Here is a 12,696-nt window from a genome sequence, read left to right as displayed (position 1 = left end):
TACTTTGTCAATAAAATATTAATACTTTGTCACCAGTAAACCTCAAATCATGCAGTTAGTCCCCAGCATTCTGAGTGTCCTCACACCTTTTATATTTTCATGGACTCCGAAGATAAAAAATTCCAGCACATATTTTATCAGAGACTTTTGTGTTTTTCTACGTCTGGTCCTAAAACACAGTCCCTGGGATTCACGAAGCTCTGTGCAAGAATAAGACTATTCTTGCATGGAGCAGTTTGTGTCTGTTTAGAACTGCAGCATGCCTTGCATATGCATGAAGGCGCGCTGCTGTTTAATCTACACGGACATGAACCGTGAAGGAGTGCAGGGGGCATGTCCGAGTAGTGCACGGACACTAAACATATCCCCTGCACTGAGAAAGTGCCTTACGGCACTTCTAAGCTGAACATTTCAGTGGCCGTGGACACCGAAATAAAAATGGCAATAAGAAAGCAATGCAGGGGGTGTGTTACAGGTTGTGACACACCCCCTGCATTGCTAAAGTGCCGTATTGGCACTTTTTCAACCTGCTAAAGCAGGAAATGTGTGCAAGAAAACATGCTACTAGAAAAGGTTCATCTTCCATAACATATATGCACACATAATAGGGAATAAATCCCCCAAAAGTGAAAAAGCACAAGCACAGCCCCACAAACATAGACAGTTGATAGAGAACAGGTCATGCATCAGCATGAATCACATAAGGGTAGAAGTCTGAAAGTAAATGTATGGCAACTTTCCCAATCAGCAGTTCATGTTAACAAAGGCACAAATGATGGGGTGAATAAAGCCACAATAGGGACATGCTTGAAAAATTGCCCTCACACACTTAGAAAGTTGATAGATAAGAGGATATGTATTAGCAGGCGTCCCTGAAGGTTAGAAGTCTGAAAGCCAAATCAATGCCAGAATTTCATGATTGCAGTCCCAAGTAGTTATCAGAACACCACAATACACACCCACATAGCCTAATAATATAATTATAACTATTTTTCCACTAGCCTAAGGAATGTTTAAGTGTCTTCTAAGTCGGGGTGCACATTATGGCTGTCTGTTTAGCATAGCTTAAATCTCCAATAGGAGCTAAATGCAAATAGACAGGTGAAATTTCCAAGCTGAGGTAGTGTAGTGGTTATACGCCATACAGGCGTTCATGGTTCAAGTCTCAAGACAGGCAACTTATTTTCCTATGTGAAAGTAATGTTACAATTATTTTAGTAAACTTAAATTATGTAGCAACTTTTTTTTTGTCAACCAGGGTAGCGTAGCAATTCCAAAAGTGAGATGTCAGTGTAGAAAAGATGTGAAACCCCCATATAAAGACAAGTGCCCCATACAGTATAGTCACACAAGAATATAATTTAATGAAAGCACATAGGGGGATGTCATAGAAGGTAAATGTAAAATTATAATATGTATATAAATATTATTTAATGATATAAAATTATAATATGCTTAAACATGCCTTAATCACTATCAGACCTTGTTCTGCCCAGCAACAAAATAGTCAGCTCTGCCAAGTTACGAACCTGGGATGCTGTCCTCTACAATCACAGCAAAACAACACTACACCATCTGAGGTGGGGGAATCTGTAATGCTTTAATAAGCATATCATGTATTCTGGTCATTTACCATTAATAAATAAAACAACAGTCACAAGTGTCAAACCCATGATTCTAAACATTATAGTCAGAGAAATGTATCATCACACCATCTGAGCTGTAGGAAATAATGTTGCTTTTCCAAACATATCATGCAACATTAGGAAGAACACTTTGTGGAACCAGTCATGTGTTGTATATAGACACACACACACATTATATTTATATATATATATATATGTGTGTGTGTGTGTCTGATGAAACATATATATGAAAAAGCAGAGTCATAATATAGATATACATATATAAAGGAAGGAAGGAAAAATATATGTATATAACATGCAGTGCAGTTATACCTCAGAACTATCCCTCTCAACCTGTTAGTGCAAGAAACCTGTACAAAAGCTGTAAAAGAGGGGATGGGCCACATATAGGGACATATTTCAAATACTGCTGTTAAAAATGAAGACATTTGCTACAGCAACAGGGTGTGTTTCAGCAGACAATTACTGAAGGATATGAGGATGGAAACTGAAATGTCATGTCATTATTTACTGACATAAATCCTTGGATCATCAACGTGATTTACCAGACAAATACAAATAAATTATGGAACTGAACAAAAGTATGGGCCAAACATCTAGACAGTCTGTGAAAATCCTGGCAGTGGAGAGGTATGCTCAGAACCCCTTAGTGCAATGAATCCGGATGAAGCCTGACAAAGTTGGGGAGACAAAGGCATGAAAAAGGGGACATATCCAAAATATGTCAGTAGATAATCTGAGAAAGTTGATGTAGTAACACTGTGTCCTAACATATATCGACTGAAATATCACAATTCCAGGACTCAATTGCTTCTCAGTAGTTAGTGACCTCAATCCCCACATTATCCCACTGATGTGTCAGGAATACACAACAGTTATGGGGACCAGACCAAAGATATCAGCCAGACACCTGGACATCCTACAAATATGTGGAAATAACACAACATTAGGGAAACTACACTGACCTACTGAGCAATGTCCAAACTACAATCAGACTGACATAACACTACCAAAGTCCAAAGCTGGGGCTGTACACATGCATTTGCAAATATAATGGGTACTACAGGGATGTAACACTAGTAGACTGGTATGAAAGTGCATACCCCCCAAAAAATTGCTCCGCAGTCACAGCGCCATACCAGTAAGCAAAATGAACACTACAGTATAATGACTGTGTGAGCAACAAAATCCCATTTGCCACTCACAAATTACTCCTACATATACTGACCCAAGTCACAGTATAGTGGGAATTGTGAGGTGTTATGGGACATGTCACGGTCTGCATGTACAAACATATACAAGAGATAGGGAACCAGAAACGGGAGCAGCATGCACAGTCAGATAGAAAGGGCTCATGACACTCACATGTACCCCCTCCCTACCCAGCCCAAAAAACATGTACACACTACACTGCTACACAATCCTGACCTCTCAAATGTACAGTTTCCCACAGAATGTATAGACACAGGACTCATAGCTATGGTCGCTTCCTTGTTACATGTCTGGGGGTCTAGGACATCACTGGAATGGTAGCAGGAATGAATGCAATAAATAGTGATACTACATACCTCTGAACATCTTAGTGTATGACATGTGGACAAAGCCTGACATAATTGGGGGGCAGAGGCCCAAACACAGGGGTATATTGGACATATCGCTGTTATAAATGTAAACAGTTGCTGGTGTTACCAGCTTTGTTGTAACATATCTGGTACTGGAGCTTTTCTCCCTGGGCCTCCGCTGAAAATTGGCTTCATTCCAAGTCGGACTTTCCCAGTTAACAGATGTCAAATAAAAAATAAAATATATCTTTTCTGAGGGATATGACGTCAGCAACGCCAATGGATGTTAGCATTTACTGACTGCATTCCCTAGAGTATCCTACTGATTAGCCAAGGACAACAACTGTCTGGGGAACAGACCAAACATACGAGCCACACATCTGGACAGGGTCTCTGCCTCTGGCAGTGTAGAGGTATGACCGCAGTGATGTAATAGAATGGAAATCCCCTGACAGCTGCCAAACATGTCACCCAGCACCTTATGAAGTGCAGTAAGACCAACATGACACTCCCACACATCACCTCTGAGCAATTACCCATGTATACTCAAATATAGCATGCACTACAGGGATGGAACTGTAGTGAAAAGCAGAGACTTGTGCAAAAATGTCCACCCAAAAACATTTGCACAACAGTCACAGCAACATACCAGTACCCAAAATGAACTCTAGAGTAGAATGACTGAACAAACATATCCTGCTTACCAGTCACACACTACACCAACATATACTGCCCGATTCACAGTGTACTAGGAATCCTCAGGTGTTACAGAACATTTCACAGTCAGCCCTTACAAGCATACAGACATGATAGACCACCAGCAGCTGCAGCAGCATGCAGAGTCAGATAGGTAAAGGATGTATGGCACTCACATCTTCTACTCTCCCTATCCAGCCCAACAAACATCTACACACAACACTGCTACACAATCTTGACAGTCTGTTCACAATGGCCAGACAGACATAACTGTCATATGTATAGATTTCCACGGAATTACCAGGGCGTGAAACCATAATCCTGGCCACTGCTGCATACCATGGCCAGGAGTCTGCCAGGTCATTGGCATGGTAACTGGAGTGCAGTTGTTAAATAATGATGTACCATACCTCTGCACCTCATAGTGCAGGACATCTGGACAATGCACAATGTACTTGTGGGACAAGGGGCTGGAAACAGGGACATACCACACATAATGGTGTTACAAACTGAAACAGTAGCTGGTGTTACACATGTTGTTGTTGTAACATAACATCCCTGAAGGATATGTTGTGTGGAACACCAATGGATGTCAACAGTTACTGACTACAGTCCTCACATTATCCTACCAACCCCACAAAAACAGGCGTTGTTCAAGAACAGACTACGCATAACAGGAAACATCTGGCCAGTTTGTGGACAACATACCAGTTGAGAAGTATGTCAGAGGCATATCACTGTCAGATGTCAAGTCACCTAGTAAATGCACGTCGAGACTAACCCTGTCAATCTAGCAACCCTCCATGAGTATAACAGCACTAATGACATACAATCTGTACCCAATTGTAAGGCTTTGTCCCCCATGTTGTTGGTCTGCCTCTACATGTCCTGTCTTGTGAGGAATTTCCACCTACTGTCTGTAAAGCTGTAGCCCCCACACCTCCATAATGTCCCCCACACAGGCAAGGAAAATGGGCAAGGCCCACATGAAGGGTGTCCCATATGTTGGAACTAGCAGCCGTGTCCAGGCCAACACCACAATACTATGTGGGGACCTACATAACTTTATGGCCTAAGCAATACCCGACAGGACAACATCAACCCCCTCAAGGTAGGCTGAGCACCTGTGATGGACAGCAGCAATGTACAACTACTGTCATAGGTGGAAATAATCGCAGGACGGGCCAAGAAGGAACAGTTGCCTCATTGGAAGCCATGTCACCTTGTTCTGCACAAGCAAATAAGGTCACAGGTGATGTACCCTAAGGCTGTCTGAGTGCAAACTGGAGACATCCACCAAGTTCAATCGCTAGGCCTTCCAGATGTGTGACTACAATTCCAGAGGCAACACACATCTGCTCTGTAGTGGTGGTCAATAACACCACATACACATATGCCATGGATATACGCAACCGGCTAAAGACAGGTGAAGTGTAAACATCCCCCCTGTTCCTCCATAGGTACAATTGTGCATGTACAGCACCTGCCCCCTCCCCTCATGATCAGGGAGCAGTTCTGTAATGCCCTCTTACAGGCAACACATAGAGGTCTCCATAGGCCTGATACTATTCCTGGAGGCATCCAACTTGAACACAGACATGGGCTCTCAGACCCATTCTGCAGTGTAGTAAACCATAGCCTGAGCACTAGTGTCATACCATCTCTACAGAGGACAGACAGAAAGTTGATAGAAAACAGGTTATGCATTAGCATTAATGTTCAGAAGGATAAAAGTCTGAAACTGAAATGTATGCCATAATTTCATGACATCAGTCCTCAATGCCATGGCTAAAAACCACAATATTCTCCATTTAATATAGTAATATAATATTAATATCCAATAGGCGATAAATAAAAATATACTGCTCAAATCAAGATAGTGTAGTGGTCAGAGTCCCAGCTTTGCATGCAGGTGTATACAGTTAGATTAATACAACAGGCAATCCAAATCTACATGGGAAAGCAATGTTAAACGTGCTATGTTCATATTAAAATATGTGGTAAGTTATTTTTTGTCACCCAGGGTAGTGCAGCTGGTGTAAAATGGATGTATGTATGCATATAACATGTGAAAACACCCGTGGATACACGTTCCATACAGTACAGTTACACCCCTTGCTACTGTAATGAAAGCACATACAGCTATGTCATGTAAGGGAAATCATACACACTTACTAAATGAAGACATCAGTGTGGTATATTATAAGAATGAACTGTTAGCAATGGTTAACAATGCTCAGCTATGCTTAGCATAGTTTAACAACACATTTCTGTTGTACTCATCCCTCTCTCTGGGGTTTGAGTGTCCAATTTCACCTCGAAAGTCTGTACAAATGCACAGCTGTTGCTGTATAGGAAATGGAGAGCTACGGACTTTCTGTACACCTGTCCTGCATATCTGAAGCTATCTTCCATATTGTTCTTCCCTCTGCGTGCCCCATTTCCACCCCCTTCTGTTTTAAAGAATTAGTGTGGGTGTAAGCGATTGTAAATGCAGCAACTACCAGCATTGCCAGGTCTTGAATCCAGAGGCCCTGCACACCAAAGTCAGAGCAATGTACCACTACACCATTTGAGCTATAGGGATTGCAGATGCTTTTTCAAGATATGCTCATTCAACAGTAGGGAAAAGATTCTGTAGAATCAGTCAGGCCTCGTATTTATACATATACACATGTATATATGTATGGAGAAGTAGATTATATATATATATATAGTAATACACACACATATATATATATATATATATATATATATATATATATATATATATATATATAAATAAGTTGTCCACCACTTATACCCCTTCAGCTGTTTATGGTCAGATTAATTCAGTTAATAAAGATAATGATTTCTAAAGTTGTCTTTCCAGTTCATCTTTTTTTATCCCAAGCATTACTCACTGGCAGCATGGGAGTAATATCTCAGAATGCAAGCCCCAGAGGAAGAATTCACATGAGAGGAAGAGGGAGAGGCAAAAGGAATAGGTTTATAGTGCCGAGACATATGCACACCAGAAGCAGCTTCAGATAAACATTAGGTCAGTTAAGGACTTCTCTAATGTTGTCACTGGATTAGTTAATGATGTCTTCAAGGGAGCTAATGTGGTCTCTGCTAATGACTGTCGTTTCGCATGGAAGCTTTCATTGCAGAGAACAAATTACCCAGTCATTCTATAGTTCATTCAGCAGAGAATGAATTACCCAGTCATTCTATAGTTCGTACAGCAGAGGTAGAAAGTAGCTTAGTGCTTAACCAAATGTTTTCTACTATTCCTCTGGTATCTGAGTTTAGAAAAAATGTTAGTGCAGTTGAGAATGACTGTCAAGGTGGTTTGCTACAGTTAGTGGCAACACCTTCTTGTTCCTATGGTTTGTCTGAGAATCATAAACTGTTGGCTGCAGAGCCTCATGTTGTTTCTGTTAATACACTTACTTCAGTGTTTAATCTGTCTAACAAAGTATTACCAGCTGAGCACTTAAAAGTGTTAAGCAAAAGTTTTACATTTATACCATCACAGAGAGCTAATTTGTCTAATGTATTACTTGACCTTAGACTTTATATTAGAACACTTAATTTCAAAGTTAGTTTAGGTTGAGAAGATGATCTTGATTCTGTGACTTCTCAAATGTCTAACAACTCACAAATAGTTAACTACTCTCAACATCCAAAATCACAGAAATTCTTTGGATGTTACTGTTCTTTAAAAGAAAAGCCTGTACAACCCACCTTTAAATAACACACTTGCTACATTTTTGAAGGTATGCGAGAATGATTTTAGAAAAGCACTTGCTAGTAATTCTAATGTTAAATGGTTTAATTTAAATGAAAATGAGAAAAAAGCACTCTTGGATTTAGCTAACGACAATAACATCAGAATTATGAAAGTTGATAAGGGCACGGGCATTGTTCTGATACAACATAACACATTAACAAAATTGTTGACACTCAACAATGGTTTTTATGAACAAGTTAATATTGATGTCATGCATCATCATTTTGAACAAATAGACCATGTTCTTAGTTTGTTAGCTAAAGACCACAATATCACTATTAAAGAATTTCAGTTTATGCATTCTCCTAACCCTAGTTTGGCCAAACTGTCTGACATTCCAAAAATACACAAACAAGTTAATGACCCTCCCTTCAGACTTATTGTTTCAAACAAACACTCCAAAACTGAGAGAATAGCTCAATACATTGACTTTGTACTTAATCCTGTTGTTCACATCACATCAGTTTACACTAGAGACTCTTGAGATTTTCTCAACGAACTATGTAAAGCTAATATTGATTTTTCTAAAAGTATTCTTGTTACGTTAGATGTGATAGCACTTTACACCAACATTCCTCATGTAGAAGGGTTGAATTATAGCAAACACATTTTATATACATTTGCAAAGTTTACCAGGAAGAAGACTGATACCTTGGACACTTTAATGTCTTTAGTGTTACACAACAATTTTTTCCACTTATTTATAGACAGGTCAGAGGAGTAGCTATGGGGTCCAATGACCCCAGCCTTTGCCCACTTAGTCTTAGGTGAGTGGGAACTTGATACTTTAGTTAATTTACCAAAGTTTTATTTAATGAAAAAAAATACAGGAGGTATATTGATGACATCTTTTTTTAGTAGTGAACAACAATTTAGCTTGTGTATCAAGTCACTCGCTGAAAGTATTGGATTTTTGGAACTTGTAGCTAGTAAAGGACTTTGTGTCTTTTCTTGAAATCTACATTTCAATTAACATGGACACAGGAGTACTTTCTTCCACTATACACAGAACACAGACTTTTAGGAGTAATTATCTTGATTTTAAGTCAGCATCCTTGTTTATAAAACACAATGTTGTAAAAGGGCAATTTATTAGAATTTCAACACTGTCCAGTGAAAATGCCACTTTTGAAAAGGAATATGATTGTATGACTGAATTGTTCCTACAGAAGAATTACCCAGCTAACTTAATCAGCTCTATTAGAAGTGAAGTTAAAGCAGCGAGATACACAAGTTTGCACCTATTCTTAAGTGTGGCTTTATCCCTTCTAACTGCAGAAACTCTGCTACCAATGAACTTACTCTAAGTTTTCCCCTGCCTATTTGCAGGGATGCTTCTGTCTTAACATATTAACTGAAAATTTTTCAAATTATCCAAAGTGATCTTAACATTTGCAACCTTTTGGGTACTTTTATCCTTGTTTTTCCTTTAAACATACCAAGACTTTAAAATCCTATTTTGAAAATAATGATAGTCCATTTTTATTGTCTATTACTAATGAGACAGAGAACCCTAAAGGCATGTTTAGATTTGGTAAATGTGTTTGCTGCAAATTACATTTTCACTAGCAACTCTTACACTTTCTCTCATTGCAGCTTTACAGTAGAGTTTACACATTATTATGACTGTATTAGTGTACTATGGCATTTGTACATCATGTTATTGTTTTTATATAAGGAAAACGATTAGGAAAGTCAGTGACAGAATTAAAGAAAACAACAGTGCAATAAGAAACAAGGACATGCATGACTAATACCTTGGGGAAGCATAGTGTAACTTGCCCTAATTTTGACATTTTTTTTTGTTTTGTAGCAAGTTGATGATTTCTTCGGAGACTCTGATGGGTTATTGCAGGTGAGAGAACTGAAGTGGCAGTTACGCCTGAGAGCTGCATTTTTTCTAGGTCTGAATGACACCCTGAATTTGAAATGTGCTCTTAAATGGCTTAAATGACAGAGCTTTTAATACATTCTCATACACTTTCATTGACAGGACTGTTACACAGGTTGTTCCAGCACTTAATAGTTAATATATTCTGTCAACTGTAATTTTATTGGCTTGTGCTATTAAGTGAAGTTAAGTTTTGTTTTACTAAACAGTGACATTCATTGGTGGTTGACACCTTATTATTCATGTTGCATTATTATACAATCATATTTTGAATGCATTGCCTACTCTTTAGTCTGATGAAGTTCCAATACAATAAAGGAATGAAAGTTTATCATACAAGCATGGGGTTTGTTCATTCATTTTATTTTTTTTTAGTAGCAGAAGTTATTTTTGAAGTTATTTTTGTTAATGTTTATATATATATATATATATATATATATATATATATATATATATATATATATACGCATAACATGTAGTGAAGTCATACCTCAGAACCATACCTACCAACCCCTTACTGCAAGAAATCTGGCCCAAGGCTGTCCAAATGGGGGGAGGGGGGACAATGGGACAAAACTAAGGACATATTTCAAGTAACGCTCTTATAAATGTAGAATGTTGCCAGAGTGACAGGGTGTGTTTCAGCATACATGTTCTGAAATATGTGAGTTCTGAAACTGAAATGTATGTCATTTACTGTCAGAAATCCTCAGATCATCACAGTGATTTACCAGGGATATGAAAATAATGCATCTGTGGAACAGACCAGAAATAACAGCAATAAACCTGGATATACTAAACCAATCCAGACAGTCCTGAGGTAGGCTCAGAACCCCTTAGTGCAATGAACCTAGGCCAGGCCTGAGAAACTGGGGGAAGAAAGCCTTGGAAATAGGGACATATCTGAAATACTGGAGTAGATAGGATGACACAGTTGCTGCAGTAACACCCTCATGTCTGTCCTAACATAGATTGACTGAAATAGCACAAGTCCAGCACTCAGTTACTTCCCACTAGTTAGTGACTGAAATCCTCACATCAGCCCATTGATGCGTCAGAAATGCACATCATTTCTGGGGGCTAGGCAACACCACGTCCTACAAATATCTGGACATAACATCACATTAGGGAAACTACACTCAGCTGCTAAGTATGTCACCAAGCACTGTACAAACTACAGTCAGACTGACAAAACACTAACCCAAATCTGCTAGGAGGAATTACACATGAATTGGCAAATATATCAAGCACTACAGGGATGTCACAGCACTGTAAAACAGACACCAGTGTGAAAGTGCATACCCGCAACTAATTCAACCACACAGTGACATACCAGTAAGCCAAAGAAACAGTAAAGTATAAGGACTGTATGAACAAAAACATCTCAACATGTTTGCCACTCACACACTACCGCCACATATACTAGCCCAATTCAGTGTACCAAGCTGCCTGACTGTGGTATGGAACATGTCTCATTCTGCCCCTACAAATATATACAGCCAATAGACCACCAGAAACAGGAGCAGCATGCACAGGCAGATAGAAAAGGAGCCATAACACATACATCCATACCCCTCCCTACACAGGCCAAATATCATTGACACAATACACTGCTATACAATCCTGAAAGTCTGTCAACAATTTCCAGAAATTTCTTCTTTCCAACTGTACAGAGTCCCACAGAATGTCCAGGCTTTCCCTTCATATATAAGGCCTCTTCCACATAACATGCCTGGCAGTCTGATACATCACTGGGATAATGTTAGGAAAGTAGGCACTAAATAATCATATACCATACCTATCAACCTCTTACTGCATGATATTTGGCAAAGCCTGATATTGTGGGACAGAGGCCCAAAAACAGAGGCATATTTGAAATATTGCTGTTATAAACTGAGAATGTTGCGATTGTAACATAGCTTTTCTGAGGGGTATGATGTCAGAAACACAAATGGATGTTAGCAGTTACTGACTGCAATCCCCAGAGTATGCTACTGATTTTACAAAGACAAAAATGTCTGAGGAACCCACTAAGCATAGGAGTCCAAATTCTAGCCATTCTGCAGATTGCCCTACAGGTGAGAGTTATGTCAAGCACATAACACTGTCAGAGTTAAAAGCACCCAGGAAGTCCATGCCCACACAAACCCTGTTAGACTAGCATTAATCCAAATGTATAACAGCAATATGTACATTCTGTCCCTATGTCTAGAACATTCTCCCCCATGCTGTTGGCCTGTCTCCACAGTTTTGTTTGTAAGAGGTATTTCCAAATACCCTCTGTGATGCTGCTGTTCACACACCTCCATGAAATCCTCCTCACTGGCAAGGAAAAGGGCCAATGCTCACATGATGTACTCAATGATAGGAGTGTGTTGCCATGACAATGGCTACATGAATAACAACACAGCTGTCCTGCATGCAAGGCTATATGAATAACAACACAGCTGTCCTGCATGCAATTAGCAAGTGGGACACCAACTGATGCACAGGCCATCAGCTGCACAAAAGCATTACCTACAAAAGGCAAGCTGTTGCCTATGCAAAACAGATGTACACTCTACATCCTTGAGAGAGAGAGAGAGAGAGACAGTGAAAAGAAAAAGAAAAAACAAGCAGGACATAACCACCTACAATTGAATAAAACAAACAGGTACGTAAAACAAGGAAGCATGTAATGGACTGCAGTAGGGGGTATGTAAGAATGGGAAATAGGAACTGTAACATGTATGTCCCAACAAGATTTGCTGTACTGATATATTGCTGATCTGAACCTATGGCCATAGCATCTGGGTCTGTCTGCAATGACATAGACCATAGGTCAGGCCCCTGAGCCACCCCAGGAAAGGATGGCTCACATATGATTACTACTGCAGTGTGTGTTGACTGTGACAATGCTAGGCCAGCTACTGGTATGTGGTACATATCCATATCTTACTTGTGAATACAGCTATGATATACTTGGTTGTCTCAGAAATGTGAGAGAGCTATACATGATATTTGCATAGTAAAGTACTGTTGCACATGTGTGTTGAACTGCAAGAGATATACTGAGCTCATACCATTAAACTGTCCAGTGTTATGCAATGGACCATATGTGTGCCTCATATTTGTAGTCATTAACTC

Source organism: Protopterus annectens, chromosome 13.part0, assembly GCF_019279795.1.
Source record: "Protopterus annectens isolate FY-2018-M chromosome 13.part0, PAN1.0, whole genome shotgun sequence".
NCBI classification, from domain to species: Eukaryota; Metazoa; Chordata; order Ceratodontiformes; family Protopteridae; genus Protopterus; species Protopterus annectens.
The sequence above is the reverse complement of the archived record's forward strand: the minus strand, read 5'-3'. Positions refer to the sequence as shown.